Genomic DNA, 21,703 nt, shown 5'->3' on the forward strand with positions numbered 1-21,703 from the left:
CGTTTTTTTCGTGGTTTCAGTTTACTTCAAGGTTTCGGTATTTGATTGTTTTGCAACACAAATCCCTCTTGGACTTACTCCATGTGCTCAAATAATTGTCGCTCCTGAACTTCACATTGATCCTTCAACTAGATTCAATGATCAAACCATGATCCTTCATCCTCCTTCTTCTCTATGTTCTGTTCGAACTCCACCTGGATACATATACTATGTAGAATTACACTAATTCATACAATTCATAACTCCATTAATCAATACACACAACACAATTCAAGAATTGAATTTGCTGTATTGATAAATAAATATTTACGTAAGAGTCTCTCTCTCTATGGCTTGCTTTTCTAATTAGTGGCCTCTGTTTTCCTACCTGCACGTAGGCTTACAATAAAACCTATCTAACTCTCGAACTAATTCCTAGTTACCTGACCCCTAACTATCTAACCTCTTTCTAGATAAGACCTTTCTATGCCTTTTAGGCTTACATTTATACCAAAGGATTCTATAACCAATTCCTAGTTTAGATCCATAACTTTCTCAACAAAAACCTAAAATATCTTCTTAATCTCTAAGGGTCCTCTCTAGCTCCTCAAATCATGAAACCAATTCCTAATCTAAGATTTACAATTGATTCCCAAATCTTTCAACTATCCTAAATCTCTCATGTTCTCCAACATTCAAGAACATTTACAATTATGCCTCACAATACTTAATTAATTCTTATTCTCATTAAAATCACTCAAAAGCCTAAATAATTACATTAATTTAACACTTAGGAAACCAACTTCCTTAAAACACAAGAACCCCTATGTCTACTAAAGTACAATGATAATTCTGAGCCAATGATCCTGCATCACAACTCAACAGGTCATTGTATGGGTTAAAGCAAGAACCCCATGCTTGGTACACCAGGATCGGTAGCTACTTCACGAGGTTGGGATTCACCAAGAGTGAAGTGAATGCGGATCTGTACCATATAGGGGTTGAAGGTAAATTGTTGATCATAGTTTTGTATGTTGACGATTTGATTCTGACAAGTGAAGACCAATTGATCAAGTGTTGAAAGGACAACCTTGTAAGGGAGTTTGAGATAAAGGACATGGGGATCATGCATTAATTTCTAGGCATGGAAGTATGGCAGGGCGATGGGGGATTGTTTGTGTCTTAGGGAAAGTATGCCAACGAGATACTTAGGGGGTTATGCATGGAGAGAAACAAACCCATGGAGACTCCTCTAGAAGGTAACTGCAGGAAGGAGGATACTACTTCAGGGGAAGTAGTGGAAGCTACTTTTTACATGAATCTTGTAGGTTCACTCATGTATTTGGTGAACACATGACCAGATATGTGCTATGCAGTTAACCAACTTAGTCAAGCGATGGTGATGCCTACCAAGTTGTATTGGAAGGTGACAAAGCATGTGTTGAGATACCTCAAAGGCACTACTCAGTATGGATTATGGTACAAAGAGATAGAGGGAGTGAAGCTTCAAGGCTTCACCGATGCAGATTGGGTAGGGAGTCCATCTGACAGGAAGAGCACATCAGGAGGGATCTTTAGTATTGGGTTAGCGGTAGTTTCTTGGTACAATATGAAATAGAGATTGGTTGCACTTAGTTCGTCATAGGTAGAGTACATGGCTGCAATTCAAACAACATTTTAGGCCATTTGGATGAGGAAGATCCTAGTTGGTTTGTTTGGTAAGTAGATGGATCCAACTGTGATTTACTACGATAACCAGAGTTGTATCAAACTCTCTGAAAATCCAGTTTTTCATTATTGGTCCAAGAATATTGATATTTGATATCATCATCTTCGAGATTGTGTATTAACCGGATTATGTTGTTGGAGTACATTCCCACAAAGGAGTAAGATGTTGACATTTTGACAAATTAATTGTCAAGAAGTAAATTCGAGTTTCACAGAGATAGGATTGGGGTTGCTGATAATCCGTTTCTTGTTGAGAGGGAGTGTTGAGAAATGGCAACAAGAAATTCGATTAATTTTTCCTTGAACTAAGTTGTGAATTAAAATTGAATTCTATTCTCATAGCAACTTGTAAATAGTTAATTAAGCTTAATTAGCTTAGGAATTTCAAGTTGAAAGTCTTTGTGTAGTCATGTATATTTAATACCTAATTTTTAGGTGTCCACATTGAGTTCATTGGAGTTGTAATTAGATAACTCAGTCTAACTCAGTTATAGTCAGTTAAACTAGTTCTTACTATTGAAGGAACTAGTAGAGGTCTGGTAGTGAGTTGTTGCACCAGTGCATCCTTTGTGCCACACCAACTAACTGAATATTCACTCATAAATAACTCATGCATGTTAGTTCAGATGAAGACCCAGTTGAGAGTAGAGTGCAGGGACAATCTACTATCGGTTGTATAATTTTTCGAGTTGTGTAGATGGTGCATGCAATCAGTTGAGGACCTAAGTTTAGATTGCACAATTATGGAAGAAGGATTTCCTCATTAAATAGAGGCTAATTCCTCTAGGAATTTCACAAGGAAATAGGGGCTCAACAGGTAATAAAAATTGGCTAAGTGTTGGTTAGTGTGGGCTTGTGAGGCAGAGAGTTGATCATACTTGTGCGGAATTGTTCTTGTGAGAACAAGCTTTGTATTATCACTCATATTTATGATTAATGCAATAGATAGTTAGGGTTTTGAGTAGTGGCTTTCCCTAGAGAAACAATTGTATTATGTGTCTTCGATTATCTTCCTCTTGTCGATTATTGTTTTCATTGATCTATTGGTTTCTACTATTTAAAGAGTAGAGTAGATTCTTGTCTTGTGTTTTAATACATTACATGAGCTGCGAATCTACAGGAAAATCTACATATATTTCATAATAGGTGAAGATAATTATATAGTGGCTACATTATGGAGAATCTACTAGTATAAAGAAACATTCAATTTATTCCTATGACGAGGAATTTGTATATGTTGCAAGAAGAAATTTTGAACACAAATATACAAATATTTTATAGGAAGAAACCCATGTAATGCCACAGACTATACATATCAAATAGTGTAGTGTATAAAGAACAATATTGACAGTTACAACCTTTTTTATGAGAAATAGACACTACATAAACGAATATAGTATAAACCCTTCCAACTTACAATTTTGAAGGAGTAGTAGGAAAAATAAACAATTTTTTTGTAATGAACTAAATTCATGAGAAATAAAAAAGGAGGAAGGTCACTTCAAATATATCTTTACATGAAATACTAACCCCATAGGGTCATAGTCCATCCAAATAATATACAAGTCAAAATAAATATGTTTTCTTCAGATAGAAAATTGTTTATGTGACCATGGAAGGCTAAAAATATTTTCTAACTCCACTCCTAAAAAATTATAAACCAAATACTTTACATCAAACAAATATCAATATTATGGTATGGTGACCTGTGAATAATTCCACGAGCATTGAATGGGATTTCTCAGCTTGGTAGTCACATGATGTAACACCCTCCTCCCACACCTACCCAAGCAACCATCCAGTTGGGGTAAACATGCGACGAGAGGCTACTATGATATGATTTGACGTCATAAGTTATAGTAGGGAAGTGGAACCAATTAAAACACACCATAAAAACATTCAACATCAGCATTAGGACCCCCAGGAACTAATCCAACCTTGCTACCAACCAGCCCCTGGGTCCCACTGAGATTTTGGACCACTTGACCTTTCTACGCTCTCATGCTATGGGCATGCTAGTGTCCAGGGATCTCTAGAAACTCTCACAAGCCTACGAGATAGCGTCCAAGGACTATTTTGCACAGCTTTGTGCCAACGTTCCCATGATTTGAGCCACGTTTTTAGGCCCAAAACCCAGGTCACTGCCCAAAATTGAATGACATATTCATAACAATAAAATAACAAGGAAATGATAGTACAAATGTAATTACTTGAGTAAGACTTTGACTGGACCCCTACTAGCCGTGATAGGCATTTTTCAAACATATCACGAATACGTAATCTACATGTGTAAATAACATATCTGAGCATAGGGGTCTCATTGACCCAAAATGGACCTAGAATAGACTTCTAAGTCTAAAAATGTTCCTCACAGAGGAAAATGAAAGTCAAGGGCTGCTCCTAGAAATAGTCGCATTGCATAGATATTTTCATTCTGAATCTGATGCAATTTAAATGGGCTAAAATGGACTTCGGATGATGAAGTTATCACAGAAAGAAGGTTGCCTTTGTCCTTTGAAAAGGAGGCATTTCTTCTAAAAATGGCATAAAAATCTCCTTAAGGAAATCACATCGCAAATGTGCAATGGGGTGGACTTAAGGCAAGGGCGGAAGGAACCCCGATTGCGACTTTTGACTTATCACATCGGAGGTAGGCCTTCACCCGATATTGTACCCCAGACTTGGCGATTGTGATTATGTGACATTGTGATGGCCAATGATCAGATCAGTGGATCGGGTCGGCATAGTCCATAGTCAATGAAAAGAACTCCCGGGCCATTCCAAATGCGATATGTGATAGTGATACGCGACGTGCAATGTTAGCCATCGGATCGAGGAGTCAGATCAATGGTCAAGATCTAATCGGGGTGATTGGCGATCGATGATCGGTGATCCCCAATACAAAGGGCCAATGCAATAGCCATATCTGACATGTGATATCAGCCGTCGGATCGGGAAAGGAATGGACGGTCTAGATTTAATCGGTGATCTGCGATCGGTAGATCCCCGATCCAAAGGGGCGATACATGCACCATGCGATTTGCGATAGCAATATGCTGATAAGGGTCAGACCCGATGGGTTTATAGACCTAATTCCATAATATTTGAAATCTGGGAATTTAGGATTTCTCTGTATTTCCCGTGTATTGGTTTTTTTGGCCAATATGCCATGCGATTGTGATTTGCGATGGGATGGTGGACCCGATAGGATTTCAAGCGTGATTCTATAATATTTGAAGTTCGGGAAAATGCTCAATCATGTGTTTTTGTCAGTTTTTCCTGTGTATTGCATTTTTTGCTATTTCCGTAGGAGGAAGGCCGGACGGTTGGGTTTTCCTATGCCAGCTGATTCATGGCAATGAGAAATTGATTCTTTTGGGGAAACACATGGTTTTCCATGATGGAGTAATGTAACCGATGCGTTACAAAAACACAGAGAGCATGATTGACCAGGGGTCGGAGAGAGATTGCTGAAGGTTGCTGGAAGGTTGCTAAGGGGCTCTTGGAGGTCGAGCGGACCATTGATGCACGTAGAGGCCTAGAGAAGATCATGAGAGCCAAAGCAAGAGCCAAGAGCCAGAGCTAGAACTGAGAGCAAGAGCACCAGAGCCACAGAGCCAGAGTGCTTAACAGAGGTATAGCCACCAGAGGTTGGAGGTAGAGCCTCAGAGCCACATAGCTCAAAATAGACTTCCAAGAGCCATGATGCCATAGTGAAGCTGTAGAATAGCAAAGAGATCGAAATGGTCAAGTTGTTGTTGGTGTCTAGAGTGTGCTGAAGGTAGAAGAAAGAATTCCAGAGACAGTGAGAGAATTCTAAGGGAGTTGGTGAAAGCTAGAGCAATATCGCTCAAAGTGCTGATTGAAGGAGTCAAGTCTAGAGAAGCCTAGATCTATCTGCAGAGTGATGACAGCCAACGGAGTAATATGGCATTCTAAACCCATGGTTTCTATGTAATACAATGGAGTTGACCGTGGAGCTTGTAAAAGAACCTATGCCATAATCCCATAGAGCCTAGTTGAGTTGACTAGAGCTCAAGGAGACGTAGCCCAAGATATCAGGGTGAACTCCATATTATATTGTTGTTATGTGTTTCTTATTTGCTGCATTGCATTTATTGTTGGGTGTGTTTAAATATCAGCAAAGAAAATAAACATAAAGCACTTAAGCAGTTATGGACAAACACAAGAATACACCTATTTCAAGCACTTTTTAATTCCACAATTGGTTAATCATAGGGTCTTGGAAATATTTAAACTTTGGAAATGGGAGAGGTTCTTTTGAGCTGACAAGAAGCCTTTAGTACCCCATTTTTAGATCAGGTGGTATCGAAGCTTATGTTTGATTAACTCCACCTTCAAAGAACGTGATACCAAAGCTGGTTATACCAGAGCAAGTGGTATCAAATCAGAATGCTTGATTGACAGAGAAAATATTGCTTGTCTGAAAGGTGTTTAAACAGTCAGAGGTTGATTGTATGTTTGTTTGCAGAGATTAAGGGAAAGCTATTTATAGCTAAGTCCAGGAGAGGACAAAAAGGAAGAAGGGTTGAAGGAATTCTTCTTATCCCAAAGGACCTCAAAGCAATCCTTGAAGCACAGGAGGTTTGTTGCAAAAGGTTGCCGAATAAGCTCTTTATTAATCTTGTTTGAAGTTCTTTTGTTCATTGGCATAATGACAACTTCTACAAGCGAATCGTCAAATTCTTCTTTCTTCACAAGAGTCTTTGATGAAGACATGAAGCAAGACTTGTCCACCATGATGGATATGGTGAGAGAAATGTATGAGGATGGAAGGAAGAGCAGCATACTTAGAGAGTAGTTGAATTCCATGGAGGAAGAGAAGCAGTCGCTTTCTGACAAATTCTAGGAAATGGAGAGGCAACTTCATATTGAAAATATGAACCTGAAAAGGATGCATGAGTTGGAGACACAACTCTTTGTTTCCAAAGATGCCTAAGTCAAGTATCAACTTGAAGAAGAGGTAAACAATTCCTATTTGTCTTCAAATTCCTCTAAGAATGTTTATATTGGTTCTTTTGAAAAACATACCAGAGGCGTAGGTTCCAAGCTAATGTCCAAGATGGGCTATGAAGGAAAAGGCTTGGGCAAACATGTACAGGGTATTTTTGAGACAGTAATAGCTGAGGGAAGGCCTAAGTATTTGGGTCTTGGCTATGGACAGTCTTATGGAGAAAGTTCCAAAGATGCCATGAAGGCCATTGAAACAGTTCCAAGAAGGAGTTTCATTACAAGTCTTCTACCTCAAGAGTGTAAAGATTGTATTAATGGAGAATTTGATAGCTTGAAACGTCATTTGTAGGATGTAGGTGTTTATAAGAATGCACTTGAGCCAGAGAGTTATGGAAGCTCTAACAATCTTGAAGAGATTGATGGTGTTCCCAAGGGAGCCACTTCTTCATTTGATTCACCTCCTCATGAATGCAATAAAGGTGAAAGAGAAAGGTATAAATCTGGTTCTAACCACATTCCTTTTGATTATGATAAGCATGATAAATTTCCATGTAAGCATTGAAAAAGAGTTGCATGTTCCTTTTATGGTCTAGATAACCATAATGTTTCTAGATGTTGGAAGAGAATGGCCACATACAGGAAACTTTTGAAGGAAAGGAAACAAGAAGCCAAAGGTCCATTGGACAAGGCAAATCATGTTTTCAAGAGGATGCACATGTGTTGCACTTACTGCCATAAGCAAGGACACATTGCTGCAAAATGTTGGACTTTGGATCCAACAATGCTTCCATGAAACTTGAAGAAGGTGGAAAGAGAAAATGGTAGAAATGGAAAGGAAGATTCCATGAATGATGTGTTTCAGGATGATTCACACGTTGATGTTGATGTGCAGACAAAGGTAGCACCTTTGAAATGGATTGGTAAGAAATGGTTAGAGTTGTTATCCGATTAAGATTGCATGTCTTTTTGCATCTATTTGCATTTCTTTGTTAATGGAATGCAAGTTGCAAGATTTTACCAAGAAGGTGAATGGAAAAGTTGAGTAGGAGACTCACTTTATTGTTGTAACATTATATTTCATCTCATCTTTGAAAGTACAGTGTACTTAAGCAAAAGTTGAAAGATGAAATTCATGCATAAGCTTAATGTGCATGAACACATGGATGTTGATAATTTCCTTGTATTTGAACATGTATGTGTAATTAACTTGAAGGGTTGATTGCTTTGTTTTAAACATGCATGCAATATTGAATTGGAAAAAGTTGATTTGGTCTCCAAGATGGAGATGATGATGAAGTGTTTCATCTTTTGAAAAGAATCCTTGAGATCTTTTCTACATGCTTGACTTGAAGGGTCATTTGTTTTAAAGGCATGTTTTGTGGGCTTGTTATCTATTCCATCATTTGTATGTAGATGTAAGACATGGAGGTATTCACAAGATGTGAAAATCTATTTCTTTTGTTGAAGCAGGAGTTTTAGGCCATCCAATTGTTGTCTGTATTGCTGTTGTTGTTAACAGTTGTTGTTGGCAGCTTGTCAAACAGATACAAATGAAAATTTTGTGAAGCAGATGTAACTTCACATTTGTTTGAGCCACCTTGGATCAATGATCAAGGAACAAAAGTTCAAACTACCTTCTGTGCCCTTTTCAACAGGAGTTCTGCAGGAAGTCAAGGAGGAAAATAGTTCTTCCTAAGAGGACCAACACATCCAGGAAGGAAAGTGGTCAAAGGCTTTGCTTTAGGGGCACTATGCAAGGCAAGTGTATGGAGGTTGAAAGAAGAGGGTGTTGTTACTCTCATTTACTGTTCATATCAGTATGTCAGTCTTTTGGAGACCAAAAGTTCTTTTAGTGGGAAGGTGTGATCCAAAATGGATCTAGAATAGACTTCAAAGTCTAAAAATGTTCCTCACAGAGGAAAATGAAAGTCAAGGGCTGCTCCTGGAAATTGTCCCATTGCATAAATCTTTTCATTCTGAATCTGATGCAATTTGAATGGGCTAAAATGGACTTCGGATGATGATGTTATCACAGAAAGAAGGTTTCCTTTGTCCTTTGAAAAGCAGGCATTTCTTCTAAAAATGGCATAAAATGATCCTTAAGGAAATCGCATCGCAAATGTGAAAAGGGATGGACTTAAGGCAAGGGCAGAAGGAACCCCGATCGCGATTTCCGACTTATCGCATCAGAGGTAGGCCTTCACCCGATATCGAACCCCAGACTTGGAAATTGCAATTATGCGACATTGTGATGGTTGATGATCGGATCAGCGGATCAAGTTGGCACAATCCATAGTCAATTGAAAGAACCCCCGGGCTGTTCCAAATGCGATATGTGATAGCGATACGTGATGTGCAATGTCAGCCATTGGTTCGAGGAGTTAGATCAACGGTCAAGATCTAATCAGGGTCATCGGCAATCGACGATTGGTGATTCCCGATACAAAGGGGTAATGTGATAGCAATATGCGATGTGTGATATCAGCCATCGGACCGAGAAAGGAATGGATGGTCCAGATTTAATCGGTGATCAGCAGATCCCCAATCCAAAGGGGAGATACATGCACCATGTGATTTGCAATAGTGATATGCCTATAAGGGTCAGACCCGATGGGTTTATAGACCCGATTCCATAATATTTGAAATCTGGGAACTCATGATTTCTATGTATTTCCCATGTATTGGTTTTTTTGGACAATACGCAATGCGATCAAAATTTGCGATGGGATGGCAGACCCAATACAATTTTAAGCGCAATCCTATAATATTTGAAGTCTGGGAAAACACTCAAACATTTGTTTTTGTCAGTTTTCCCTGTGTATTTCATTTTTGGCTGTTTTCGCAGGAGGAAGGCCGAATGGTGCGGTTTTCCTATGCCTGCTGATTCATGTTAATGAGAAAGTGATTCTTTTGGGGAAACACATGGTTTTCCATGATGGAGGACTGTAACCAATGCGTTACAAAAGCACAGAGAGAATGATTGACCAGGGGTTGGGGAGATATTGTTGAAGGTCGCTCGAAGGTTGCTAAGGGGCGCTTAGAGGTCGAGTGAACCATTGATGCACACAGAGGCCGAGAGAGGCTCGTGAGAACCAGAGCTAGAGCCAAGAGCAAGAGCACCAAAGCTGCAGAGCTAGAGTTCTTGACAGAGGCATAGCCACCAGAGGTTGGAGGCAGACTTCCAAGATCCATGATATCGTAGTGAAGTTGTAGAACAGCAAAAAGATCGAAATGGTGAAGCTGTTGCTAGTGTCCAGAGTTTGTTGAAGATAGAAGAAGGCATTCCAGAGACAGTGAGAGAATTCTAAGAGAGTTGGTGCAAGTTAGAGAAAGATTGCTCAGAGTGGTGATTGAAGGAGTCAAGTCGAGAGAAGCCTAGATCTGTCTGTAGAGTGAGGACAGCCAGCGGGGTAAGATGGCATTCTAAACCCATTGTTTCTGTGTAATCCAATGGAGTTGAGCATGGTGCTTGTAAAAGAACTTATGCCATAATCCCAGAGAGCCTAGTTGAGTTGACTATAGCTCAAGGAGACGTAACCCAAGATATCAGGGTGAACTCCATATTATATCGTTGTTATGTGTTGCTTATTTTTTGCATTTCATTTATTGTTGTGTGCTTAAATATCAACAAAGCAAATAAACGTAAATCACTTAAGCAATTAAGGACAAGCGCAAGCTTACACCTTTTCCAAGCACTTTTTAATTCCTAAATTGGTTTACCTTGAGGTCTTGGAAATATTTAAGCTTTGGAAGTGGGAGAGGTTCTTGTGAGCTGATAAGAAGCCTTTAGTGCCCCATTTTTAGATCACTCATACTTAGCTGAGAAGAACTAAGAAGCATTGGTTCCTCAACACATCAACTGCCATTTGATCCATTAGGTCATAGATACTTTGTTCATTCATTAACAACTAAAAACATGATGAGAGCCATACATAGCTACTGTCATAAGACATGCATATATATATCCATCATAATAGCAACTGAAATACCAATGAAATCACAACCATATGATCTAGTGACATATAAACTAATATAATTCTCATGAAAATAAAAGGAGAAATAACCTCATATTGATGATTCCAAATCCAAACCTTAGATGGTACTTCCATGTTCCACCAAACCGTAGAATGGCTGAGTCAAATCTCCCTTCATCCATTCATCCTCGTGCCATATTCCAACCATGAATGTGGGATCTCATAGAAAACATCAATCCAAAACCATTCAAGGCTTGCAGAGGTCATCCACCTCATCCCACCAAACAATTATTCCACGTCATGGTCAAAGATCAAAAATCCATCATCATTTTGGTCTCTATTGAAGCCTTCTAGTGCTCTAACTTATTTGTTCCAACCAAGATTTCCATGACTAGTAACTCAACCCACAACTGCCATTGGGCTTCCAAAGTGTTTGTACAACTAAGGCTTCCAGGACTAGTAACTCAACCCACCAACTTCCAGAGCGTTTGTCCAACCAAGCCTTCCAGGATTAGTAACTCAACCCAAGATTTTATAGGGCTTCGAGATTTTTTGTCCAACTAGGGATTCCAATAACTAATAAATTAACCCAAGCTAAGGAAAAATGAGAACCAACCAAAATAAAAACAAGGACATAAACCCACAATCTCCATGGCTATCCAAGAAATGGAAAGGGTATGAAATCCACTGCCAATCTAGGCAATCCTCCATGTCAGTGACAGATCATGAGAAAAAATCCACATGCATATTCCCTGCATGCCAAAACTAGTGAGAAAAACATACATGCAACTCGATACTTGCAAGCCAAATCCACTGTAGCTACTGATCCTGATGTCCTCTTGTGCTTTCATGCTCTTCCTTTATCTTCTCTCTCCAAAAATCAAAGTATGCCACACTCTCCAAGAGTGCTCTAAGAAAACTCTGAGTATCTAAGAGTGAGAGAGAGAGAGAGAGAGAGAGAATAATGAGAGAGCTCGAATGATAAATTGAAAAAATGTTACCAACTGATACTCAAAAGTTTTTTTATGAATCAGGCCTCTATTTTCTTTGTTTTCCATTATTCTCCTTCATTTTCCTCCTCACAAGCAACATGTGACCTCCCACCTTCCTTTTCTCCTAATTTCCATTATTTTCATAAATAAATGTGCTGAAAATGCCATTTTTTCTTTCCAAAGCCTTAGTCATTGCCTTTGCCAATTTCCTTTGCCATTAATCAATCATAATTGATCCCCATCACTAGGATTTTTCCAAACATTCAACTTGGAATAAGTGTCCCATCAACCGTGGTTATTATTTTTCCTTTATTAACTTTTATTACATGGAATTTTCACCAGGGTTGTCACACGACTTGGCCATAATAGGAAAAGGTAAAAGAAAAAAATTATTATATCCTAGAAAATTGTTTAGCTAGAGAATAAATAGTATAAGCCCCAATAACCATCATGCTTGTGAGTTAATGTTTTCTCTCAAGTTTACCTGAGTTAGAGTTACATAAGGGTAGTTATAAAATACACTTATAAATTGAGTTGTACATGAATTAAATAAATACTGATAAAATTGGGATTTCTTACCTGAATTAGTTGATAAACTAAAGTGTCTGCATGGCTATTCCTAGATAGGAGTGATAAGGGTTAATAAGGGATTCTGAAGTTAAAACCAAAAATTCGATAACAATTTAGAGAGGAAGGAATGTGCACTTGAATTTTGACTTAGAAAGGACCTTCAAGATAGTCACCAAAGAGCACTAAGAGTTCCCTTTGAATTCTAGTTGTGAATTTCGAAGAATGGAAATAAATATATAAAATAGTTATAATACAGCAATGAAAATATAAGAAAGGGAAACCCCTATGCACAATACTTAATCAAGCCTAGAAACACCAAATATTAGATCTTACCTATGAAAGATCATGGAAAATGGAAGGTCATTCCTTGGTGGTGAAGTAAATTAAGGTCACGAGTGAAAAGGAAGAAACAATTACCATTAAAAACCTTGAAAACATTATAGTAGGGTTTCAGTTAGTGAGAGATTTTCTCGTCCTTTTCCGCAATGAAAATGGGAATGTAATGGTGGGGTTTGGGTAGGGTATCTACCATAACTCCCTACCTAACAATCTCCACCATCCAACCAAAAAGAGATCAATAGTGATAAGAGCGCCAATGGAATAGATCGTTAATGCCACTTCATTGTCGATAGCTTAATCATAGGATCCAGATATGAAGGGGTCAATAATGTGTATCAACTTAGGATTAAAAATTAGATACAATGTTGGTGTAATGCTACTCATAATATATATATATATATATATATATGTGTGTGTGTGTGTGTGTGTGTGTGTGTGTGTGTGTGTGTGTGTGTGTGTGTGTGTGTGTGTGTGTGTGTGTGTGTGAGAGAGAGAGAGAGAGAGAGAGAGAGAGAGAGAGAGAGAGAGAGAGAGATACCACATGAAAGACACTAACAACACATTTGTAACACGTGTGTGCTGAAAATTATTCCAATGTCAAGTTATAGGAAACCAAGTATACAACAATTATAATATGAATCAATGTGTTATATAATGAGCATATGTGATGTGAATAAGTTAAAAGTATGATTATATAAGTGACTTTGGATGGCCACAATACCCAACATTTTAAACAAAATGGGAGTAAATATGGTGACATATGATAGTGACCAAGTTAGATGGTGAAAGTTTACATATTCTAAAATAGAAGGAAATGTATTAGAGAAAAGTGGGAATTGATATATGGATAGAAACTATTCGTAAATAATTTTTAATAGTGGAATTAGCTAGAAAAATAGAAATCTAGTGAGCTAGAAAAAAATATTGAAAGGTGGAAATAGTAGCATGGGGATTGAGACCATTAAAGTAGAAATAGATACAATCCTTCGTCAAAGAAAATAAAAATTAAGGATATTTACCTTATATTTAGATCATTTTCTTGTGATTAATTAGACATGTGATAGTACAAGTCAAGGGGTGGGTCACATGGTGCATGTGACTTGGGATGGAGTGCTTTGGAGCATGCATATATGTATGATGGGGATTCACTGGCGAGCGGATGTTGGGGATCCAAAAGCAGACCCCCCTCCTTCTCCATACCAAATGAGCTCAAACCCCTGCATACTGTTGAATGGGCAGAAATGAGACAAGACCATTAGATTTAAGTGACAAAAATGGTAACAAAATGATCAACCCAGACCCACCTAATGATGTTACAAGGAGAAGGTGGGGTGGTCTGCTATCAAATGAAAACCGTAGATTGTGTGACTTCCTTCCACCATTGGATAAATATGTTGAGGATCAATGATGTCACCCTAGATCACGTTCCCTAGATATTTTGGATGGATTACCTTGTATGGCAATTGCGGTTAAGGTCTTGAGATGACATGGAACATGGCCCCCTTCGATGGGATCAACTTTGAGTCAAAAAAATGTTACAGGAGAGATAGATGATGGGACCATCCATGTAATCTCATCACTTTTGTTTCGAGAAAATAATTAAAACCTCTAGGATTAAACTCCTAGGTGATGTGGCATCAGAGGTGGAGGGTCCATGCCACACCATGAAAATATGATAGGAGGGAGAAGGAAGAGGCCAATCCATGTAACCCCAGTGACGTCAGAGTAGGGTACACATGCCCTTTTTGGATGAGCACAAGTGAAAACCTCCGAGATTAAACTCTCCTGGTGATGGGGAATTATAGGAGGGACCCACACCATGTAAGTATATTAAGCGGAGGGGGAGGATGGTGGATCCTTGACATAATCTCGTAGGATTCTTCCCTAGTGAATTCAAAGAGAGACACCTAAGAAAAACCCCCAGTTTTTTAGTTTTATTTTACACTAGGGTGAGGTGGAAGCATAGGGCATGCTATCTATATATATATATATATATATATATATATATATATATATATATATATATATATATATATATATATATATATATATGTGCGCACATAGCCATTACCTTGGGGGACCATCCATATTATATTATCACCATCAATGAGTCGACAGCTAACGTGTGAACTATGATTTGGATTTCCACGTGGGTACCATGTGGATGCCACGTAGGTGCCACATGGCAGGCCAAGATGACTTGACAGAGGTTAATAGGCCAAATATTTGAAAGCTCATATATTTTGATATGGACATTAGATCGAGATAAAATTTGTGTCGTTGGAAAAGTATCAATGACACGAACGCAATGGGATTGCCCATTTTAAGTTTTGAAGAGTTCAAAAAAGGTCAAAAGTTTTTTACATCATCTCCATAATTGGGATCTTAGGTATCAAGTCAATATAGTATCTCCCCTCTTTCTTACTTAGTAAGGGCTAGGATTATAGAGTGTGCATTATATTTGTCCTTAATGAAACCAAACATGATTCAATGGTTATGGAACATGCACTATGAAAATTTGAGTTTTCAATGATTTGGATCACTTCACAAGAAGTAAGCGACTAAGTATCTTATTATAGTTCAATCCAGAGAAAAAATTTGTTGAATATATGCATATGGAAAGTAACATTAAGATAGATTTTTAGCTAATAAGTTATACAAAGTAAAAGAAAATCTCAAGCTTCTACATGTTGACATTTGCCCTTCTATGTAGACTACATCTTTGAGTAAGAATACATAGTTTTTTCTCCTTTCACACTATGTGGGATGATGTTGTAAGCCAAATTTATAGGATATACCATAACACTATGTATATATTATATAAGGTTGTAGATAGTAAACAAATGATTTAGTATCACATAAACTTTATATATATATATATATATATATATATATGTGCACTTGTGGTGTGAGAAAATTTACAAAGATTTAATACATGATTAGTAGAAAAAATTTACAAATTAGAACATAATTTAAGTTGTAAAAATATTCAATTATATGTTATCTTAATTTTAATTTTAATTTTGTTTTCTTTGAAAATAAAATATTGGTATTATAAATTTATAATTGCACCCATAGGCACTCTACAACCCAGGATAGTGATAGATGTGTAGACCTAAATGTTTAACATTTAACATAAACATTTAAATCTTGGTTCAATTAATAATAAAAAGTTAAAAGTAATACAAATAATTAAATTAAGTTTTTTATATTGTAATTTTGTTTTTCAAGGAAGCATAGCCCCTCCAACTCAAGTCATAAATTATGCTTTGAGAAAAATTGCATAAATAAGTATAAGTTACATTGGTTATTGCTAAATTAATAATAATTGATAGATAAATCATCCTATTGTCTTGCTTTGACAATAAGTAATAAACTGGGATGTGAAGTGGATAAGTAAATTGCTTGCTCAGGGAGAAGGAATTGCATTAATTTTGATGTGCAGTAACCACTAGTAACTCTATACATTTACAATTTTACTCCTATATTAGTGTTAAATAAAACATAAATAAAGGTGGGGAGTAACTCCTCAAAGTATATTTTTTACATATTATTCTTATCCATTTTTTATGCAAAGCTTAAATTATGGTGCAAGTAATTGATGGTAGATATGTTATTTACTTGAGTATAATTTATTTACAAGTATTTTATTTTTGGATAGTTTTCTTGCAAAGCTTAAGAATAAAAAATCATTACACAAATATCTAAAAATCATTACCCAATTAGAGATGGCACCACATTATTCCTGGATGTGTCTCTACAGGAAATGTGTGTTTGTGTCTGTAGATATATGTTTGTGTCTCTATAACTTTTAAAATCTTTCCCCATAGAAGTGTCCGTAAATTTCAATATAATATATATATATATATATATATATATATATATATATATATATATATATATATATATATATATATATATATATACTTTTCTTACTTTTCCTCGCAAGATGTTTGTTCCTCTCTTTATGATATATCAATGCTTGTTATCTCTTCGTCTTGCAAAATTTATTTTCTTTCTCTAAGAAAGAAGTTCCTCTTTATAATATATTAGATTTTTTTGGTTCTCTCATTATTTTTTTCTTTACTAGATTTTTTTGGTATTAGACTAATATAAAATAACTTAATATAAGAAAGATATGAATGTCAAAGTTTTTTCTTATGGATTTTACATTTTATAAAGGAAAACGGAGATCATGTTAACATTTTAGAATCTTTAGAAAGGAATCATTGAATTTTTAGAAGGAAGAGAAAAAAAATTATTGACTCTTCAAAATATTAGAGAAACCATACTTGCAGCCCGTTGGTCTAGCAATTATTGGAAGGTTGAAGGTGTAGAGATTGACATGATGAAGAATTTGAACTTGAATCCACAAATGGTTACTCCTAGAGAAAAATTGATATTATATCCAACTATCTCCTCGAAATTTTCTTTCGATCCTACTCCAAATGGTTTTATCAATTTAAACTTCGATGGTGGATCTAAAGGGAATCCTGGAATAGTTAGTTGTGGAGGGATATTTCATAATAGTAACTCATCTACACTAAGAGTATTTACTCAGAAAGAAATGTATTGAGATAGCAACTAGATAAGGGTTTTGATTGCTACAGATAGATGGAGATTCAAAGATGGTAATATAGAGGGTGTGAAAATGCTTGAATGCACAACCTACAAGGAAGATAGTGAAGAGTTGCAGTTTGCAGTGCATAGTGGAAAGCATTAATGTTCTTCTTAGTTACCCTGGAATATGTAATCATCTAGCACATGAGGAGAGACATAATAAAGTAACAAATTTTCTGGTGAATATCGATTATAGGTCTAGAGATATGGATTTGGATGAGGTGTGTCTGCTTACTGGTTTGGAGGCAGAATTTGAATCAATTCAGAGTTTATTAGAAGTATATCATTTGAACCCCAATGGGGGTGTTTCTTCCATTGATAGGATGGTTTTGAGCATAGTGCTAGAGGTATAGTTTGTGTTTTCTCAGATGAGTGTGGCATGAGGTAGTTAATATCTTTGTGTTAGTCAGTGTGTCGCATTGAAGGATTTAGAGAAGTCGTTGATGGTGAGGAGGTACGAGAAATTTTTGTGAGGATGAGAGGAAAATACCTCCTCCTTCTCTATTGGTTTCTCTCTGTTGTATTTTTTCTATAGGAGGTGTCATTGCTGGCTAACACCCCTTCTTGTTTTCATAGAGATTATCTAGAAAAGCGCCATCTTGTGTCCTATGAGATTATTAAGTTATTTGTTGGTTTCACTTGCTCTGCATATCTTGGTGTTTTGACCTTGGGCAATGGATTGTAGTGCTTTCTGGGATTTCTAGTGTTTTGTTACTTTTATGGTATGTAAAAAGTTGCACTTTCAATTGGTAAGTCTTAATTTCCTATTCTTCAATTTATTCCTTAATCTATTTCCTTTAGGGCATAAATTGGGTTTGTCACTTCAATTTAGCTTTGTGCCAGGGCTTTTGGGGAAAAATCAATTTATTTCTTTCATAGTGTAATTGGGGATAAATTCTCAATTGTTAGGGGTTATTGACATGACTTGGGTTAGGCACTACAGGTCTCTAGATTTGGTTGTTTTGGTGTGCTATTTATCTAATTTCATTTCTCTCGTCAAATTGTAATTTGTTTGGTGTGCACAAAATTCCTTGAGTTTTTCTTTGCGGGTTGAGTCTTGTCATATCTCTGTTATCTCTAGTTGGTGTTGTATTAAACCTTTAGTGCTTTCTCCTTGTTGGTTAATGAATTTATGATGTGTCGAATTGGATAATATTATGAGTTATGGTCCATTGGAGTGGCCTTTCGGTGATGATTTGATCATTTTCTGGTCAGGTCCTGAAGGCCTTCTATATCATTCCTCATCTTTATTTGTTGGTAGAAGTCTCCTCAATCATTTTACTCAATGTTTATTTGCAACAACTATCATGCCTCCAAGGCAACGCATGACTAGTCGGAGAGGTGCTAGTGGAAATATTGGGTTTAAAATGGCTCACCTTTTTTCCTATGACTCAGTGACCACTACGTTTGACGCAATTCCTTTGGAGGCCTAGAAGGAGATTTTGGTGCTAGAGAGTAAGGAGGAGGGGGATCGTCTGTACTACTCTGACTAAGAATTGGTGGGGGATGATGTGAAATGGCTTTCTTCTCTTAGTAGGTTCAGGAAGAGGAGACTTCATTTCATGAGTTCTTTGGATTTACATCAACAATTATCGACTTTGTTGCATCTCATATTCAAGGATAAACATGTGGAAAACTATAATGTTTTCTCCTCGTTAGAGGACATCAAACATATGTTGTGAAGTCAAAGGTATTGTCTAGATAATGTTGATTCTTGTTTGTCTAAGGTGGAAATATTTTTGGTGAGTGATTTAGCTTCTGCAAATCTTATTGACCCTGCACGTAATAATTTTTAGACCTTGACACTGATTTCTTTAGATAATGGCTAGTTGGTTCCTTTCAGGCTCAATGGGTTCTTCTAGGAATGTATGGTTGCATTATTCCTAACCATGTTTCATGGGTTGTGTAGATGCAATATTTTTGTTTTTTATTATGTGGGTCATGGGGATAAAAAGGTTTTGTTTTTGGTATAATGTTGGCCGTAATGTCTTTGTTACCTTTGAAATGCTAGTGGAGGCATCTTTTGGTACGTTATTGCACAACATTTCGATACAAATGGTTGGTTTTCGGCTTAATTATGGCTTACATATGGTCTTCTCTATTGTTGGGGGTATTACTTGTTGTAAAATCTGATTTCTCACAAGTTTTCTACCTGAATTATATATGGCGACTTATTTTCTATGGTGTATGTCGGAACTGGTTTCAGGAGCCTAGGTGTTTGGTGTCTCTGGTCTAGTCCTTATTTGTAAGGTGTGTCTGTTATGGTTTTAGTCTTGTCTGTGTAGTTCAATTTAAGTTGCAGTTTGTTGATTTTCAGTTCAGTGTTTGATGTAATTTTCCTTAACAGTGTAGTCAAGAGAATTATGAAGAACAACATGTACACACAAAAATAAAGATCTTAGAATTTTGGGGTAATATATAAAGTTTTATATACATATTTCATTCCGTAAATTAGCTTTAGAAATATTCTCAAATATTTTATTATTCAATTTATTCACTTATATTCCAAATTTATTATTAGTAACCTCAATCCTCCCTAAAAATAAAAGTACAAACAAAAAAACGTGTAATCTTAGGAGAAAAACCAACGAGAAAATGAGATCTTATTAAAACACAAGTAAAGAGTCACTCACTAACGTCTTTAGAATTTCAGAGGGCAATTCTAGAGAAGATACTTGCACCTTCATCGATAGCATCATCAACTGTAACTTGTAGTCCTTGTCAACGTTATTTCCATGACCCACGTCTCAAGAAAAGATTATTAAACTTCCTCTTCATGGGGCTATGTGTTGATCCACTATTAGTAGTTAGAATCTCTGCAATTAGCGGTTTGGAGCCCCAGATTTTTTGTGATCCCAGTGAAGACGCTAAATAGCATGGAAAATTTGACGACGATAAAGTATTAGAGAAAATAAGAGGGCTATTAGAAAATGGTTATTTTATTTTATATTATGGTTGTAAAGAACAAACTACATTAATTTTCACGACAAATCTGCACTCTCTGAGATATAATTGCGGTTGCGGAAACCATGTGATCATTCCTAAAGTTGCAGAGATTAGTTAAGTGAGGATATTATTATATTGACAAATGTAAAATTGAACAATTTTGTTTTGTAAAAGTTATTGCTTCCAGGAAGGGTATAATAATAAAAAAATTTGGCAACAGTGCAAAGTAGATGTCTCCATCAGGCCTTCAAAATCATTCGTATTTATGCTACATTCATTTTCAATAAATATAGGGATGCTCCAATGTGTCTACAAAATCCTTTGTATTTATGCCATTGTGCTTTACAACCCTGATTATACTGAGCAACCCATCAACACAAACAATAGGTTAAATTCTGGAATTGGATGCTCAGACACCGATTACAATCCTCCATGTTACTGTATTCTAGCCTGTTTCGAGAGCATTTTTAGTGCAGGAATTCAAGGGAAGTTTGGAGCTCTTGATTCTAGCAATCAACGTAATATGAGCAGGAGTAGGTCTGAAAATAGATTTTAATAGAGCTATATGTGGATAAGTTGTAGTATTTTTTTGGGAAACATTTGTGACACAATTAGAATGGCTGATAATAGAATTATTTGTGCATGAGTTGTAGTATTTTTATTGGGAAATGTTTGTGACATAATTAGAATAGATGAAAACATATGTATATGAAACTACTTTCAACATATGTATATGAAACTACTTTTATAATGAAAGTAAATTGCTTTTTCCTTCCGAAAAAAAATCTTAGCGCTCTAGACCATTACGTTAGACAGAAGTTACACCTATGTTTAGCTATTTTTTTTTTGCAAGTAATTAGTTGTTTTCCATCTTCCTCTCCAGAATGTATTATAAGAAAATATGTTAGCATATGTACAACAACCCTTTTCTTTCTATCAAAGCCTGCTGGATCACTATGTTTCAATTATATAACTTTTAAATATCTTTCTCTAAATTTTCAATTTATAATATATTAGATTTTTCTCTTTGGCAAGGATTTATAGTATATTACTTTTTCTCTCCTTTCCTTGCAAGATGTTCGTTCCTCGGTTTAATTTTTAGTTTATAATATATCAGTTTCCATCTCTCTTTGCCTTGTCTGACAAAGTTCCTCTTTTGGTATATCAATTTTTTTGGCTCTCTTGTTATCTATTCCTTTATTATTTTTTGGGTTTTTTAATATTTTTCATTTTAGTATTAAAGTAAGGCTTACAAAAAAATTCAGAAGATAACTTAATAATAATAAAAAATCTCTATTTGCTATAAAATCTATGTTGGACATGTTAGTCTTTGCGAATATTTCTAGTGCCACCAAAAAAATGGAAGCTTGGGACGCTTTGCAAGTTATCTACCACGTATTAGACAATCTCAAATAGTTAATATTTTTTATAGCTCCAACCATAACCTTCAATTCCTCTCAATGTGTTAGGTCTTGAGGGAATTGAGGGGCCCACCTTTTCAAATAAGTTTAGAGGTCACCTCGAAAAACCTACTCAACATTTGTGTGGTATGATCATCCCTGCAATGAATTACGATAATGG

General features: G+C 36.3%; 1 pseudogene; it reads right to left on the bottom strand.

Moving 5' to 3' along the window:
* LOC149250386 (putative E3 ubiquitin ligase SUD1) overlaps nt 1-9,873 on the bottom strand; it is a 48,647-nt pseudogene extending 38,774 nt beyond the window's left edge.
* Between the last annotated feature and the right edge of the window lie 11,830 nt (nt 9,874-21,703).

The sequence above is a fragment of the Pinus tabuliformis genome, chromosome 7, assembly GCF_031772625.1.
Source record: "Pinus tabuliformis cultivar Carrire ecotype Pingquan chromosome 7, CPIR1, whole genome shotgun sequence".
Classification (NCBI taxonomy): domain Eukaryota; kingdom Viridiplantae; phylum Streptophyta; class Pinopsida; order Pinales; family Pinaceae; genus Pinus; species Pinus tabuliformis.